The 19,217-nt window shown below is 39.0% G+C and overlaps 1 protein-coding gene across 4 annotated transcripts in view; it reads right to left on the reverse strand.

Annotated features, from left to right (window-relative positions):
- Nucleotides 1–19,217, reverse strand: part of PTPRC (protein tyrosine phosphatase receptor type C) — a 92,278-nt gene that overhangs the window by 41,086 nt on the left and 31,975 nt on the right. The window lies entirely within an intron of this gene.

Here is a 19,217-nt window from a genome sequence, read left to right on the forward strand (position 1 = left end):
GCTTTTACTTGTGCAAAGGTACACAATGCTAAAATGGCTTAATTGCCAAACTTGATTTGTCTTTCAGTTTTAACTTACTGGCAGTTGCTAATGAAAGTTATCTTGTACCACATCAACATTAATGAGCTTTGGCACTACACTCCCAAATGTGATTGTAAAAATCCTGCTTCTGCCACTTGTTGTGTTACTGCTTGTTCAGGGGCCTCTCTGTCTTGCTTTGCTGTACCATGTAGTCATGTCCTTTTTGACTATGAGTCATTACAGTTAGTCAGGCATTTGGTCAAACTCCCATTTCAGTTTAAATCAACTTCAGTTTAGATTTGAGTAGCTTCATCATGGGAGGGTTCCCATTATCTTGTTAAATTTCTGACTTCAGATCTTAGGGGACAAAGCTGAGAGATCAACACTGGTGTTTACCCATTAGTCAGCTTGAAGTTTTGCTCACTCTTCATACGCAGGTTTGGCAGAGATATAGAGACACCACACAAAGAAGATAAAACCCACTGCAATCCTCCACCTCACTAGGGGGAGGCAAAAGAATTATTTGAACACTTAAAAGTAAAAAAAACTGCTAAATGTGTTTGGTCTCTAGCAGTAAGTTTGATCAACAAAATGTCTTCATGTGTTCCTTTCCCAGGCTCTGTGTTAATGCTGACACTGACAACAGCTTGTGATGAATGGGCTCGGAGGGGGGATTGGGGATAGCTGCAGGTCCTGCAGGGCTCCTCTGCCCTCTGTACATCCACTACCCAACAACGCTATACTCTTTGCTGGGAAGCCTAAAATTGCAAAAGCCATCTGTGATTGGCTACTTTTTGGGTTCGATTTTTTTGCCTCCTGCCCCCTCTACCATCCAATGCTTAGAAGCTCCTGATTCCCTCCTTCTGAAGCAGCTTCCACAGATTACCTCTAAACTGGAGTGGTCTTGTGTTCAGGGGGCTGGTCCTTTCCTGCCTGACCCTTCATTATCTCACCATCGTGCACCTGCTTATGTCACACTCCAGGAAACTGGCCCACGACTACGGTGATGCCTCCACATCACAAATATCTCCATGTAAAAGATGTGTTCAGTCTTCACAGCCTAAACAGTGACCTGTTCTTACACCAGGGTTTCACTAGGAACTTAGAGCTGCTTCAGAATTGTCATCTAGATTGCCTGTTTAGGGATGCCTTGACAGCTTGCTATGGCTCTGCTAACTTGATCAGAAATTCTGAAATTCAGAGGAGATAAGATCAAAAGATCAGTGCAGTCTACTACAGAGACAGTAATTTAGGTTTGCTTGCCCAGCAAGCCTGTGACATATAACCATGGCACTAAGTTTATCTTCCTAGTCTTGACCAGATTTCAATGGGATAGTAATGTTTGACTTCAGGTAAACTAGAAAGCTTAATTAAAATCTATGTTTCTCTTCAGATGATAACATATTCATTTCCAAATGAGTACTTCGAAAACCCCGTCAGCCCTGTTTAAGTTTATGGCTAAAGAGAAATAAAATTTAAGTTCCTAACATTATAAAATAATAAAAATAAAACGTCAATTTCCCCAGTCTATAATTTCATCTGAAATGTATAGGTATTTCAAAAATAAAATACATTTGAATTTTTCAATAATTTTAAGCTGTGTATTTAACATGTTTTGTGCAAGGATAAAAACAGACATGGGAACTGACAGCAAATAATGATTACAGATGTGCAAGAAAAGTTGCATTAGCTACAAATTATGGGAATGTACTCATGTTCACCTGCAAACCTGATATGGCTGACAAGTAGCCAGAGCTGGTTTTGCTCCTTCTCTGACGCCACCAGGAAGAGACTGGTGGTGTCAGAGACCCAGCAGAAGGTCTAGCTCACAGGGCTCGCTTTCACCTCCACACAGTATAAGGGAAATCAAGCCCTTTGCTGCTTTAACAGTGTTTGGAGCTAATGGACTTCTTTCAATTTCCTGGTAAATGGCAGCCTGCAAGAACTATATGGTGTGACAGGATGTGGGTGCCTTAGTTTTATCTCCATTTTGCAGAGCACTGGTCTATAAGTAGCAAAAACAGCTCTCAGCTTGCATTGTGAGCAAGCACCTTCCCAGTCCCAGGAAGGCTGCCTATCAACCCGCAAATGAGTGAACTTCCTCACTAAGGTGAACTGCAGCAATGTACAAAAACATTAACACTTCAGCCTACATTGTTAGAAGACACAGAATTTTGCAAAAGTGAAGTACCAGAAAGTGTAGCTGCCCTAATGACTCATTTTTCATTTTTAGCGTGCTGTTTTAACTACAAAGCACTACACAGGCAACCACCACAATGGCACAAACCTCACGGTGCATTACACTATGAGACAGCTAATATCTAAGAAATAAGACTGTAGTTTACCTTCTATGAGCATTACACAGAATATCCAGTGACTGTCCTGGACTAGGATGATCCAACTTGCCTAGCACAAACATCCAAAGTACTTTTTCCTTTTATGATTCTGCTATGACTATTTCAAGTATTCTTTAATTACTGAAGTTTCATTGATCTAAGGTCCAAAGATGACTTCTATAGTACACTGAGTACCTCCACCATAGCAACTGATCCTTAGGCAGCTGTTTTTTATTTCTATTGAAAGTTCATATTCATAAGTCCTTCAAGAAACGTTGTGTGAATTGCACAACATTCAGCTCTGAAGCTTACTTTATAAGGACAACACTTATAAGCTTTATGAAGAGTTCTTTCCTAAAAGAAATCTTATGTTAGCATCACTTCAGGTGGATTTCCAGCTTCAGAATACCTCTGGTTCCTGTACAACTCATAACCCAGCTTTTTTTTTCTTCTGCCTTTACTGCTCCCTCTTCATTTGGGCTCAGGCACACACTTGCACAGTGTGTTGTCACAATGTCCTTGCAGGTTCTAGGAGTTCAGTTTATGTTTGCATATTTTCTTCCCAGACATTCTAAAATCCCTTCTCCTAGAGCTAACTTTTAAACACTTGTCCAAGAGAAGACTAGTGCTGATATTCCACAGAAATAGCTCTGGGGATTTCAGAAATGTAACTTATACTGCTTAAATTATACCCAGAAGATAGCATATATATTTGAAATACATCACATTTATGCAACATACTTGCATCTTTCATTCTCTAATACCAAGTGTGCATATATTTTTATAAGACTGGTTTCAAGTACCTATTTTTAAGGTAAAGCTCTTCATGGTACATCTCTGCCAAGGTCTTAAACTGTGCAAGAAGTCCTTTTGTTAGGTATACTGGGAGCTTGATACTACTGAATAAATTAACTCTGTTTCTTTGCATGCCCTTTTTCCAGTCTAACTTAATGGTATTTGCAGAGAGATTCTACATATGTGTTTCTTTTCTACCTTATAATTCTTATGAATTTTTTTATTTCATAGTTTGCACTATTAAGCTTTTGAAAAATATTCCTATTAATACAATTTCTCTAATTTACATAAAAATCCCAAATAATTCTTTCTGTCTGATTAACAGAATTACAAAAATTTAAAAAGAGCAAAAAAAATTAGCTGACTTCAGTAAAGTTGGCCTGATAGACAGATAGTAAATGACATTTAAAAGAAATACAGAAAAGTAATTCTGTTTAATGATTAATCTGCTGACAGTACAAAGGTAGTGCAATGGACCTGGACATGTCCTTGAAATGCCTCTGGCCTTTGTAAGTCAAGAAAGTGGTCACAATTGGTTTTTGCAGAAGGTGAACAAGCCCTGCATGTCCAGAGAATCCTTTGAACCCCCAGACCTGGAGAATCTGTCCTGTATGATGTTTAAAACTTTTTTTTTTTCTGTAACATGCAGATGACAACTGTCTGAGTTGAGAAACTAAGGAATCTTTTCAACTTCCTCTATTTTCCTCATAGCAAGGTTTCACCTACAAAGAAGGCACAAGTTGGGATAGTGCTCACCAATTGGGTCATTACATTAATAAATTCATCAAAAGTAATATTAAAAATATGCACCAGTAAGATTGCAAACACTGGACGCTTAAATAATATAAAATCTAATTATTTTTAGCAAAGAGTCATCAAATGAAAGGCAAATGTTCCATAAAGATAGTGAGCAGAGAGACCAAGACAGGATCTGTTTGAAATCAAACTGGTTTCTCCTCCAGCAACTGCATTGTGAAGCATCTAGATGGAATCTGTGGTCAAGAAACATTCAACATTTCAAATACTCAGCATCACACACTGTCAGTCATTCCCAGCTTTCCTTATTACAAGTGAAATCTCCTGTCCCTGTATGAAAAGGAGTCACAGGGATTTGGTTTTGAGCTAAAAGCTTTGAAGCACTGTTTGTTCTGAAATGTGGCATCACAATGAATTTTGTGACAGATCATTTCCCTAATGATAACATTTCCTATAGTGAGACTTCTCATCTGCCTTTATGACTGCACCAACACTGCAACCACATGCACTCTGCAACACCTTCCACCTCTGGTGAAAACACTATTGTATGTCCACAGATTGAAACAGGACTGTGTCACTCTGACCTAAGACATGGGGTTAGGACTTTGCACCACCAGCACAGCTGATCTGTTTTGATTTGGGGGTTGTATTTCTTTTACAAAAGTTACAGATGGTAACTTTTATAACAATCTGCCTCACTAAAACCTATCATGATGATCATGTTAATTCTCATTTGCATTTGCCTCCTGCAAGTGCCACAATAATTCCAGATCATAAAATTAAATGCAGCTGTTAAACATACTGAGCCCTGTTGCAAAATTATTAGTGCATTATTGTAATTTCTCTGTTCTTGATTTACTCTTGCTTATGCTCCAGAGCATTTGAAAAGTGCCACCCTCTGATCTGACCCAGCTCTCCAAGAAATCCTTTTTATCTGTGCTTCAATTTGATATCCCTGCCAGGAAGTAGGCAGAAAGTATCTTTTGAAGCTGACAGCAATCCTCTCCCAGGAAGAAGGGTTAATGCCCTTGAGTCTTCCTGCAATAGTCTTTGCTGAATAGATTAAGTTCTTGTGTCCATCCTTTGGTTGGATGACAAATACTTTATGCAGAATGTTAGCCCAGGATTTCTGCAACTAGCTCAGGTGATATACAGGCCTCCTACTGCTTTGCTAATTGACTAACAAGGTTCATTAAATGAATACTTTATTATGTACAATAATCAACATTATACTCTTGGGTTGGGTTGTTCAGTATGACTTTTTGCTGAGTTTGCTACGAAGTATGTGACTTCCTTTATGAAATAACAGTCACAACCAACCAACTTAAATGGTTCTCCTTCTTTTGTCTTCATTTCCCCTCCTTTTTTTGCTTCTTACTCAGAAAAAGGCCCAGAGTATTTCTTTTTGTTCAACAGCTTTTCAAGTGACCTTTTAGAAATCGGTTATCTGGATCTGTTTCCATTTAACATGGATATAATAACTTTTCTTTGCTAAAGTATTCTAAGCTCTGCGGAACAGTAAGATATTTATGAAGGTGCATTGAAATGCATTTGTGAAGTAGAAATACGTTATATCAGCTCTACGAGGTGACAATCTGTTATGATGAACAGGTGTCCCAAGGGTCTTTTCTTTTGCATTTCCTTTAATAACTAATGTTTACCAGCACTTACTAAAACAAATATGTGGTCTGATTTCTGCAAATACTTACTTTTCCCTCTAATGACACAAATATTTTTCAGGGTAATACTGTAATAAAAAATGGTTTATTGGTCTTTTAAGGAGATTACATTTCTTTACCTAAAAAATGAAAATTACTGTCTCTGACATTATGTTTCACACACATATGTGTGTGAAATAATCAAGGTTCAGGTACATTCCTGAAAGCAGAAATCTACTTCAAGCCCTTCAGAATAACTGTATGTCTACTAATATACATAAAACCACATGCTATAAGAACTGGCATCTTGTTAATAATTTGGGAATCCTGAATGGTGGCTATGGAGTGGCTTGTGTGTCTAGTCCAATAATTATGTATTTTACTATAAAAAATCCCATTGAAATAGGCTCAAATTTAAAGTAGTGAGTAACTCTTCTCTCTCAATGGTACAGATTTAAATAAATAAAATAGTCAAATCTTAGTAACACTGATTTTGAAGACAAGCTATATTATCGCAAACATAGTTTAAAAGTTTCTCCAGGTAAGAATTTTCAGAAGGGACACTACAATCATTTCAGTAGTGCAGCTCTAACCATTATTAAGATATGAATGAGATGCCTTCCTGACTGGAAAAATAATACATTTTTCATAATTAGATATTGCTTCTTCCTCTCTGTATTCATTCTGCACAATACCCTCACTCTCTAGAGAAGAGAGACATTCTCAGCTACTTTTCTGAACAAGAATTCCCCCCCCACACCCTTAAGAATTGCCTGTAATCTTTCTTAGAGTGGAAGAATGACAGTATTCTGCCTACACTTCCTGGAGACTCTGCCTAGGCCTCTCTGTCTGCTTTTATCAAAATATCCATCAAAGGTCAGGTAACGTTCCATACTCATCTAAAGATGCTACCTATCTCGATTAATCAATTCAAGACTGTTAGTGCTTCTCCCTCAAAATGAATCAGATATAATCACTAAGAAAATGAAGTGCATTATTTCCATTACTGTTTCCAAGTGGGCTCAGAATTACAATCCTAGCAGATTCTACAGCTTCTTCCACTGTGGCACACCAATCCAGCTCTTCCCTGGCTTTGGAGCTGGTGACAGGAGACAAGGGACTAGCAGTAAATCAGAGCTACTTTAAAAAAAAAAAGGGTAAAAATAAAATAAAAAAATAGGAAAGAGAATAAAAAAGAGAAAAGAGGAAAAAATGCTATCACTGAAGAAATAAGGGTTATAAGCCATTAGGTTTTCATCCTCTTTAGACTAACATGAAATGGTGATCATGCCTTCAATACTTGGTTACTCCTTACATGAGAAAAATCCTCTGATTTTTTGGAGGAACAAATTTTCCTTTTGTTTTAGCATCCAGACCACAGTTGCTACTAAAAGTTATCAATATGTCAGCACTTTCATTATAAGCCATTGTCAAAATGTCAAAAACCCCTCAGTGACATTGGTTGCTATCTCAGGCCTTGCAGTATGACATAGAGGCTTCCTATCACTGTTCTGTGTCTTTGTCTCTCTGCCTCCTTCCAGCTGTTCCCCACTTCCACATCAGCCCCAGCATCCAACCTCTTCTCTTAAAGAAACAGCTTCATCATCCTTTCTCTGATGCTTTGGGGCAGCAATACTTGTACCATCACATCCTGAGTTCCTGCCCCACAACATCAATCTCCCCTCATTTGGCTTCACAATCTGACCAGAACTACTTTCTGAAGTTCTGAAGAACTTCCTTCCATGAAGACACTGGTTGCATCCACCAACACTCTACAGATCTGGCATCAGCCGTAGATGAGACTTATTACTCTACCAATCATTGCAATGCTTTTCAAAGATTATCTTAAAGATCTGAAGTGATTTTGAAAAAGGATGTAGGGTTACAGTACCTGCTTCCTGCTACCTATGGTTGCTCATTATCACAAGAACAAGCTGCCATAACACACAGAGCTCAGATTTTACATGAAGATGATACTATTAAACAGTTATTACACACATATTACACAATACAGCTCCATTCAAGGTTCTACTTATAGCTGTATCTTATGATCAACTACTGCATTAGCAAACAGAGCCATTCCAAACCCTTAGCACTTCACAAAAAAACCTTTTCACTCAAACTTGCAGCCATCTACAACCCAAATGTCATTATGACCCTGAAATCCAACAAAGCAAATAAAAAATAATCAATTTCACAAAAAAAACACCCCAAAAACCAAAACAAACAAACAAAAAACCCCAAAACAAACAAAAAAAAAACCCCAACCAAACCTCTGTAGTACTCGATATTTTTAAAAATATTCTATACTGTAGTATGGATTCACGTCACACTTGAATTAGTTGCAGGCAATCCCTAGAGTCTATAGAGTGCACCATCTGATATTCAGGAAATGTGATTTTTTTTTTTTCAGTTTAAATAAATCTCTTAGGTCAATTACAGGTCAAAATTAATTGATTATTATTATTACTATTTATGAGCATTTAGATATGAAAATGCTGAGTGCAACCTAATTTTTTTTTTAACTGAACTGAACAGAATGTGGTCCCTCTTTTTCATATCCAGATGCTGTTCATGTTATTTCATCTCCTGCAAGTGAGTAGCTGCTACAAGGATTGAGAATCAGAAGGGTGAGATTACATTCTCTCCCACACAGGACAGAGAACATGTGTATGTGTGTTGGTAACACATCATCTACACATTCTGTTGTTTGTTTACTGTATTTCAGTCACTGGTGAGAAAATGCAACATGTTAATGAAAGGATTAAACAGCTAGAGAAAATAACCATTGCAAATAAATTTAGTGCCTTTGTATGGGACCTGATTTTTTATTCTTTCTATATAGCAAGAGAGGAGCTTTTGAAGAGTGTAAATTTTTACCTGCAGCAATTTTATCATTAAATGTTGTTTTTCAGGAATACTTGTACCAGTTGTCATGTAAAAAAGTCATAAGAGCACAATGTGATACCTATAATACATGGACCTATGTAGGAGAGTGTATTTTAGATCCTGGGAATAATCTATCCAGTTGCATGATGCTTTGAAGAAGATGTATGACCCTTTCTCAGAAAAGGAAATAAATAGCACAGGGGATTATGCAAGTTCTTTGGCTGGGTACATATGCTACTATTACTTTTTCCATTATCTGTCTTTCCTTGTGCCTCTGTACTACTTTTTAAGAAATATCCATGCTGTCCAGAACCAGATCAGAAGTCCTTTGACGACAAGATCATGTTTGATCCTAGGTTTCTATAGCACCTGGCCCAATAAGAACACTTGATCATGACTGTGCCATTTGCCCTAATGTAGACACATGTCAGACAGTCAGTCACACACACACAGAGGAGCAGCTCCTTCCTGACTTTCCAAGCATTCAGTATTCACAACTTCATAAAAAGTTTCAGAAAATATTAACATGCAGCTGTACACTACAATTTTTTCATGTTCTCAGCGACCAACACATGGAAGTCTTCTGAAAATCTGATCATTTTCTTCTATGTAAAAACAGTTCCCAAGTGTTTTGGAGCTTATAGTCAAAACCAGGGATGTCTCCCCCAAACAGTTTTCTCTGGGCAGCTAATAGGAAATCAGAACTTGGAGTTTGAAGACCCTCAGTAGGTTAAAAAAAAAAAAAAATCCTGTAAGACAATTGGAAGCCTTTTCAGAATTTCCACTCATGTCACTGCTAGGTGAAACTCAGGTAAGCAGTAATTCTGTTGTGAAGAGAAACAGAGAGCATCAGCTGCAGAGAGAGAAGTCAAAAATGGCATCTCTGACATGGTCTATGTTAAATATCTTCATTGCTCAGTGAAGAGTGTGTTTTTTAGAAGCTGTGGTTTGCAAGCAATCCTTCCCTTGCCATTTAAGGCACCCTCCTGCAATGATGACACACTTGTTGACATCTCTGAGGCTGAATCACTTCCATGTTGTAAATGGTTCTCTTCCCAATATTAATACAAAAACTTCAACCAGCTATGGCACCAAACACTTGCCTGTTTATTCAGGGCAGTGCAAAACTGCATCTTAGCAGGCCCTTAAGCACGGCATTAATTACAGCAGGAAGACAAATGCAGCTGTCACTTTTTTATTAGCTTTTGGAATAATCTGATCCACAAATTTTGGAATTTTTGGGTGACCTTTTCTTCTGAATTCTTGTATGATTCCTAATTAACTTAATACATCCCGTGTTGATTCAAAAGGCATCTGTAGGTGAGTTCCATAAATCATATGCCTCTATAAATAATATCTTACTACATATTTCATCACTTCAAAGGCCTCATGGTCAAACTGACCAATCTTCAGAAAAGCATAAAGTGCTAAACTTGGAACTCCAAAGATCACTGGATTTAATGCAAGTTTCACCTCTGAGTATTACAAAACCTTGATCCATTACTGTCAAGGATAAATTACTCTTTATAGATTTCACATTCATTTCCTTGAACTGTCTCCCTTGTATTCAGCACAATTCCTCTGTAAGCTTTCTAAACTGTAGGTATGGAAGTTGACAGTGCGTTAAGCTATTATTATTCCTAACTTTTTCTAAGAGTAAGAGTAATGAATGTCTCTCAGAAACATATAATTTTAAGTCATTTTATCAGCAGACTTGGAGAGCAAAATCAGAAATGCTACTAATGTCTACTAATGCATATTTCTTTCTGCTCTTTCACATCTTTCCCTCCAACTTCAACCACATTTCTTACTTCAGACTAACACACTAGACTGCAGGTGTGTGGAGGATGTAGAAAGGTCTTTCACTTCTGTTGAGGCAGCACAGTTGAGCACAGAAGCACTAATGAAGCTGCAAGCAAAGTCAAGCTTTTTTGTGTACTTAGTAGGCAGTCTGGAGCATCACAAATGTTATACTTCCACTCACTCAGATACATTGCACAAGCCTGCACATTCACACATGGTGTTTTGGGATGAGGGAGGTTGTATACTGCACACAAGAGATGCAGGGCAGTAATATCTTACTGCCATCAGGGACCAAGGAAAAAAAATCCACGTAATTTTAAATATATATGTTTCATCATTTAAATCCTTCCAAGAATGTGTGAAATGAATAAAGAAATCCTCAAGATACTTTATCCAAAACTCATTAAAAACGAAAGATTTCTCTAAGGTGTACGCACAAGTGATTCTGCATTCATTTTAGACATCAAAGGTCTATCTAGAGAAGATTACCTGAACTGCTGCAGAAGCAACATTGGTCATCTTTCCTTTGATTATGTGAGTGTACGATTTTAAATCATCTGCTAACAGGCCTACTGTTAAATTTACCCTTAAGTGTGGAGGATACTTTATAACATGAAGCCTTTTGCAGCTATGGTCTGCTAAGCACACCTTGTCGTCTCATCCACAGACACAGGAAGTAAAAAACTCGCAGTCCTGTTCTTGTGTGCAGTCCTGTTCCTGTGTCTCACAAGATCTCGTTAAACAACTTCAGCTATTTCATCCAATATTGGCTAAAATAGAGACTACAGTTGATGTGATGATGTTTTACAGAATTTCAGATTTGCTGAAGTTAAGCACAGTATGGGTTGTTCTTACTCAGCGCTAAAGTATCAGCTCCCCATTGACAACACCTGTGCTTTAGGACTGAGAACAAGGTAGAACTTTATGCACAAATCATTTGCTTCATACTTTTGTTTTCTTTGCTCAGATACACTATCCTAAATACTCTAATGCACAGTCAGGTTCTTCAGATTAATTGGTGGTAGTTTACATGTTGCAAGACAGGCATAGCTGTAAATATTTGAGGAATTAGGACTCCACACTTTTTAACAAGGTAAGTCTTACTATCTTCAACTGACAGATGACGAAACTGAGGTCTGGAGAAATGAAAACACCTTAAAACTTCACACCAGGAGTTTCTGACACAGGCTAGACTGCAGCTGACTTCTGTCTCTTAAATCTTATTCTAGAAACCGGACTATGCTTTGCCATTTATCATACCTTATTTTCCATATTCATAGTCTTAACTCACAAGCCTATAGAAACAGTTCAAGGCCTAATACTACCTTAAATATTCCATTCACGTGTTCTGCAATGTATATGATTACCTGGAAAGGCATCACTAGCCCTATATTTTTAATACCATCTGAGCCGAGGTTCTGTGTTATACTATATTTCCCTGAGTGTAAAATCTTTCAACTCATATAGGACATATATGCTTCATTTAATGAACTACTATTTCCTTATATATTGTACAAAAAGCTTCATTGTATGGCTTCATTTTTCTATTAGACAGCTAACTTGATTATTTCTCTTACTGTCAGGAAAAGAATCTATTTCAAAAGGCAATTAAAAATATTGCTCCATGGAGCCCACATTTTTGCAATAACAAAAAAGTCATTCATGCACTACAAAAGATACCTCTAGAGCTCTGTGCAGGGCACTGGGATTATGAATGAAGAACAGATAGATTGTAAGAGAAGTCTTTGAAACTAGAGAATAGAAACCTAAGCAAGCAGGCTAGCCGAGAAGGCACTGACACAGAGGGAATAACTGGAAGAACAGTACTGCAAAGTAGTGGTATGAAAGAAAAGAAGTGGATCCTGTTAGCTATACAACACTATGGATAATATAAGCTAGCACTGAAGTGCTCACAGCTAGTTTCTGAAATCTTGGCATTGAAGGCCCCAAACTGCTTTACTTGAAAGGGAAAAAAGTCAGGAAATAGATAAAATGCTGTAACAGTTACTGAAACACCAGTGAAAAAGATCTGTTTGCAAGTGTATGGATAGGCTGGAAATACATCAGGACGCACAGTCTGAAAGAACAGTCAAGTTGCAGTGAAATAAACAACTTTCGTAACTGTATCTGTTATTTTAATCTTGATATTTACAGGAGGAAGTCAGAGTTTTGCCACTCTTCAGACTTTTTATCATTTTTTTGCACAGAAGTGCCTCAGGGCCTAAACTGAACTTTGAAGAAAGCCAACTACTTCCTCCAAAACATATTGGATGTATTTCATAAGTTTGTCTGAAAGAAATAACTGCATGATTTCTAGTTATATATGATCAAAGATAAATCAACGTGAGCAACAGACATCTCTGCATGATGCAGAAAGCAGCGGAGCTCAGAGACACTCGCTGTCTCCCAGGCAGGACTGGCAGTCACAACCCCAGCAGCCACCTCAAAAGGCCTGTCTGTTCCGAGCAGGGCACAAATACACAGCCCAGCTCTAAGCCATTACACTCCTGTAACACACGTGCTCTTGCTAGGCTTTCAAAGGAACTCACAGCCACAAAGAGCTGAACTCACACTAGCCAGCCTTGCCCAGCACATCACGCCTTCCTGCAGCGCCTCTCATTACTTTGCTGGCTCGTGTTGCAGCTCTGCATCTGCAGAGAGCCACCCCCGTGCTGTGCTCTCACCCCCATGGCTCTCACCCCCGGCACTGACAGCACAGTGGTAACAGCACCCAAAGGAAGGGCAGTGACAGTGGCAAGACTTGGGGCAAGTCTGCACTGCACGGGACAATGCAGAGACATTTGAGCCAGCTAAAGGAGGTGGTTGACTGAGCACGAAGAGAAGTCAAGCCATGACAGCAGAGAATTCACTGTGGGTTAATTTGCTCTGCCTTCCTGGTGGGCCAGATGTATGCTTATGAATATTAACTCTTAAAACTAGATCAAGAATGTAAACAGAGGACAGAACATTTTCGTGGCCTGCTGTTCTCCTTTCCTGGCTCCCAGCATGGTACAGTGTATACCACGAGGCAGCTACACAGCAAAAGAAAACAGAAGAATTTTTAGGCAGCATATACAATGCATTCACAATTTCACTGTGGAAACTGCTACTTGTTCGATGCATACACATGCTCCCAGGCTGGCAGGCAGTTCTGCAGATAGGTTATGAAAGTCAGAAAGACAGAGCTTGATTCCTGATAGTAGATAAACTTTGAAAAGTCATTTCATCCTGTTTCCTCCTCCCACTTCTTCTGTCTTATCTCACCATGTAGTGTTTCTAACACTCTTTCTGTTGATTTGTTCTTCAGAACCAAAATATATAAACATAAGTTCACCATATTGAAACTAAAGGAAGTGTTTCCAAATACCATGCCACCAAGAGCTGGATTTTCTTTAGAACTGGTCTCTGCATGGCAGTTTTTTATTTGTAAAAGTTTCTTAGTATATGAATATAGAGGTGTGAGTGGACACAAAATGACTAGAAAATGTCTTTTCCATACTATGTAAGAAAGACCCATTAGTCCAGAACCAATGTCTGCATCAACAGATATACCTATACCACACTAACAACCCAGCAATCTGCTTGTTATATTTGTGCAGGTCTAGGTAAACGGATAAAGAAAATCACATGTTTAGTCCAGAAACCACGTAGCTCAGCTAGAGTGCTGCTGAGCTCCGATGAACTTGTGTCCTGCCCACGGCTTAGGTATGACACCATAATGAAACTAAACAGCTTCCAGTTTAGAAGTCGCTTGTGTCTGGCCAGCCCAGGAAGCAAAAGGAACTGCTGCCATCTGTGCGTGCACAAACGCTGTCACAGCTGATTGTGAATAAAGTTTTGGAACAGTGCAAGATGTGTAAAGCAGGCAATTTGTTCCAAATGATTAAGAGGTCCCTGAGTGCAGGACTCTGGGGTTTGCATTTTAAAAGCCCCTAAATGCACCACTACAAAAAAAAAGAACAGTCCTAAACAGAACCTGCAGTGGGGCATCCGTAAGAGGACAATATAAGAGCTGATGCTCTAAAGTTTTCACTTCATTTCCTTCTATCTTAATATACATCTTCCTGCTAGAGCAATTTCCCTTATCCTTTATACTGCACATAAAATGAACCTGTATTACTAAGTTTCTCTTCTTAAAAATTAGGTCTGCCAAACTCTTTCCAAGGGTATAGACCAATCTGTGAGAAAGACTTTCGCAGAAAATCAAGGCCATAGGATGAGCTATGCTGATGTCTGTGCAAAGAAAACATAACACTTCCAACTGGAAACCTCCACAGCTGTTGGGCATGGAGACTGTAAAACCAGATTTCACTTGTAAGCTGGTTTTGGCTGGGGTAGAGTTAATTTTCTTCACATTATCTAGCATGGGGCTGTTTTGGATTTGTGATGAAAAACAGGGTTAATAATCCAGGGAAGTTTTCCATATTGCTGAGAGGCACTTACACATTCAAGGCCTTTTCTGCTTCTCACACCACCCCACAAGAGAGGAGGGTGCACAACGATCTGGGAGAGGAAACAGATGGGACAGGTGACCCCAACTGACCAAAGTACCATACCATATGACATCATACTCAGTATATAGAGCCAGGGAAAGAAAGAAAGAGGAAGTGGGGACATTTGGAGTGATGGCTTTTGTGTTCCCAAGTAACCATTACGCATGATGAGCCCTGCTTTCCTGGAGATGGTTGAACACCTGCCTGCCCAGGGGAAGCAGTGAAATAATTTCTTCATTTTCTTCCCCTATTAAATGGTCTTTAACTCAACCCATGAATTTTCTCACTTTTAGCCTTCTGATTCTTTCCCCCATCCCACTGGGGCAGGGGAGTGAGCAAGAGGCTGTGTGGGGTTTAGTTGCCAGCTGGGGCCGAACCACAACAGCCCTCTTTGGCCCCCAGTATGGGTCTCAAAGGGTTTGAGATAATGATAGATTTGATTGGAATGTGTTAGATGGAATTTATAGCCATTATTGCTGTTTGGCTGCTTTGGGTAGGGTTCTTGCTCTTGCCCTGGGCTTGACTGTATGAGAGTCTGAGCTCATTAGTGGCTGCCTTTTGCTTGTTGTGCTGCTGATCACCTCGCCCTGCTCTTCCTGGGAACATTCCGATAGCAGCAGTGGTGATGCACAGGGACTGGCAGATGGCTGGGCCATGGCTGCTGTTTGTGCTGCTGCACTGGTCATGCTCCAGTGTGAACTCGAGTTGAAGGGACTGCAACTTGTGGATGAGTCCATGTGGGAGCAGGACATCCTGAAGATTCTGAGGGCCATGAATAAGTCCACGTACCAGAGCAGGTACATCTCAAAGCATTTGTGGCTATAAGTGTGCCACAGGAGGTCCACCTCTGAAGGCACTGTGGCCCAAGGATTTGCCCATGCTGCAGCAGACACACCTTGAAGCATGCTGTGCGTGAGGTCACACTGAGAGCACCTCAAACCACGTGGCCATGGATAAGCCCACAACAGAGCAGGAACATCCGTGGAGGTGCTGCAGCCAGGGCTAAGACCGTGTTGGGCACATTTACTTCTGAAGAGAGGGTGGCTGTGAGTAAGGCCACACTGGAGCAGGTCTATCTCTGAAGGCACTGTGGCCCGTGGATTGGGCCATGGTGGAACAGGTGCCCCCCCAAAGCAGCTGTGGATAAATCCATGCAACAGCAGCTGTCCCCCTGAAAAGACTGTGGATCATATACAGGGCTACATTTGGAGCAGGTACAACCCTGAGGGACTGTTTATTCAACAGATAAGTTGAAGCTGGACTGAGGGCAAGGGGAGGAGTTCATTGCAATGCTAAACCTGGTAGGGAGTGGGGTAGAGATTGTAATAGAAATACACTTAAATTGTTGTAACCCCTGATTCAAGTTGCATATTATAGGAATTGTATATATATATATATATAAAATATATATCAAATATATGTAATATAAGAGAAACTACCCAAATCAGTGGAGGAGAAGCCTTACAAGAAGCAGAGCAAGTGCAGCAGGGACCAGACCAAAACTGACTTTGGCACCCAATAACCATGCAACAAACCACCTCTCCTGTCCTGAGTGACCACCACAACATGGAGCCCAAAGTCATGGACTAAATGAACTCGATGGACATGTTGTTGACATTTTATGAACATTTGGCAGGGGTAGCCAATAGACTAAGTGAATAATATCTGTGTATTATATCAAAGGGTGGGAAGTCAGGTGGTTGTTAATGTGGTTGTACTGGATAGTGCGGGACATAAATGGTACAGAATAAAGAAGAAATCTCTGTATTACCAACACAGTTTTGAGCACAAATCCAAATCAAAGTCCCATAGTAGCTACTACGACAAAAATTAATGCTATCCCAGACAAAAGCAGCACAGTCTGACTGCTGGAGCTTAGTACTTTTAACTTGGAAAATAAAAAAGTCACACTCAAAACTATCAAGCAATTATTTAGTTTCCTGACATAAAGGAAGTGGCTCAGGGGTTGGGTGAAGGCTTTTGAAAGCTGTCAAATTGCTAACACTTTTGTGGAGGAGGGTGGGAACCTGAAATAATGATCTAATGGAAAAAGTGCTTGTCCAGCAAGTATTTCTTTTTTCTGAATGGAAACTAAAGTGTTTTCAAGCTTTTGTTGGTTTGGGTTGGGGTTTTTTGGTTTATTTTTTGTTGCTTTTGGATTTTTTGGAGGGAGAGGTTATTGACATTGGTCATTTCTTGGGGTATTGGGGGTTTTTTAATTGAATTGGCTAAGGGTTTTTTGTTGTTTTGAGGTTTTTTTGCATAAACAGGCATTGACGAATTGTATCAGGTATGTTAGGATAACTTTCTCAATTGGGAAGTCATCCTAGATACTATAAAGTGTTATATTATCAAGCTTACACTAAAGATTTTAAGAACTACACATCTGGCAACTAAAGATTTTGATAAAGCTAGCTATTCCATGTAGACAGAAAGACTAACAGTGCACAAAACACTGATTAATTTAATGGGATGTTTCAGCAATGCAAATGTTTACAAGGACAGACTGAACTCCAAGTTTGGTGTTTATTAGTACCATATATTGGTATATATAGGTACATCCACAAGTAGCACTACACATCTGTTTCTTACCAGGATAATCAGTTGGATACTTAGTTTTTATTTGAGGGATTTACACAGTGAAAAGGCCTTTGTGCAGGCTATAGCTTAATTTGTTTGGTTTGGTTTAATGTAGTTTGATGCTCTTAAAAGTGGTTTGGTAATTACAAGAAATAAGAGATGTTTTATAGGATGTCTGAACTTGGGGAGGAAGTTGAACAATCTTAAAATTTCCCCTGCTAAGTTTTCAAAATCACTAGGTACAATAGGCCCTTGGAAAATAATTACTGTAATAACAAAAGAAGTCCTGATGCCCATCCTACACTTACAATCAAGTGCCTGAAAAGTGATTGCCATAAAACCAAAGACTATGCCACCGTTTCAAAATGCTGCTCCCCCATTAACAAACCCCTCCCCAGGAGACTGCCCAGCGTCCCACAGCTACAAGGCAAAGTAATCTGCACAGCAAATGAAGTACAATCTTTCTGTCACTCTGACAGGAGAAGCAACCTCTGTGCCAAACTACATGGTAAAAACAAGGTCTGTGATGTTGAGTACTTGATATTACTGCGGGAGTCTTAATTGCTTCAAGTGTAGAAGAGAGGACTTAAAACTTAGCATTTCTTTGAGGCTCTTCTGTTTAGTAAATGTAGAGAGGAACTGGCTCTAGTTAGACTACTGTGTATGGACAGAAAAAATAACTATTACTTGAAATAAAATACTATTACCTGTCTATCCACCTTCCTGCCCTCTCTGTTAGCTGATATGTTGACTGACTGTGAAGGTGGCTGAGAGGGCAGACAGTAACCTGCCTTTTCTGGAGAAAAGGGAGCAGCAGGAAGTCTCAGAAAGACTTATAAAATGGAAAGTAGGACAGCAGATAAAAAAAAAAAGACAGGAAAAGAAAGAGATTTTGTTCTTTTCCTCTACAGTTCAGCATTCACTTGTTTTCTTATAATATCCAGCAGCTATCAACTAGATTTATTCAGTGTTGCCTCTCTTCAGAGACTTTGAAGGACAAGAGAGCTAATGCTCAGGCTTCAAATGCTCTTCTTAGCTGGTTATCAACTAAAGACAGATCATTTTGTTGCTTACATCAGTATAAACCTGGAGTTACTATAGTGACATGAGGATAGAAGGATGCATAAATTCAATGTATATGAAAAGAGATTTCAGCCCTGCATATAATTTACTGCCATTTCAGAAAATATATTTCAAACCACTTTTTAGGGTCAACATTACCCTAGAGAAAAGCCTTTGTGTCTGCCATCACCCATCCCCAATTACATCACTAGCTAAACTGATGGAAGTAAGAATGGAAGTAAGAACTGATATACGTAAGAATGCTGCATTTTCTTCAGAAGAAAATATTTTCTTAAACATAGATAAGTTTTTGTCTTTATATGAAGTATTACCTCAAGATTAATTGCTTTTCTTGCTACTAATATTATCTGTTGCATCTATCATGTTTTGCAAGATCATCCTCTTGGGCTCTATCTTTCTCTCATAAAAGTAAAAAAAGTGAAGCAACAAATTCACCTAGAGTGGGGAAATCAAACATTCTGAAGACTCTTTAAGGTGCAGTTTTTATAAAATAAATAAATAAATAAATGATGTCTATTTTACAAAATAAGTGATTTACCAATTGTAGAGATTAATTTACAACATTTAGATTTTTTTTACTAACCCCACTGCAGTAAAAAAAAAAAAAAATCAAAATTTGAGGAACTATAAGCAGATTCTGAGATCAGGGAGTGGCTAACACTGATGGGAAGATTTTTTTCATGAAGGATTTAAGCACAGAAAACAAAGTCCTGCACCAGGAGATGAAACCAAACAAAGACTGTAATGAACAGGTTCACATAAGAGATCTAAATGCATTCTTTTTCAAATACAGCTACAAATTG

This window comes from Manacus candei, unplaced genomic scaffold (genome assembly GCF_025592945.1).
Source record: "Manacus candei isolate 608988 ecotype Guabito, Panama unplaced genomic scaffold, ASM2559294v1 h1tg000005l, whole genome shotgun sequence".
In the NCBI taxonomy this organism is placed as follows: domain Eukaryota; kingdom Metazoa; phylum Chordata; class Aves; order Passeriformes; family Pipridae; genus Manacus; species Manacus candei.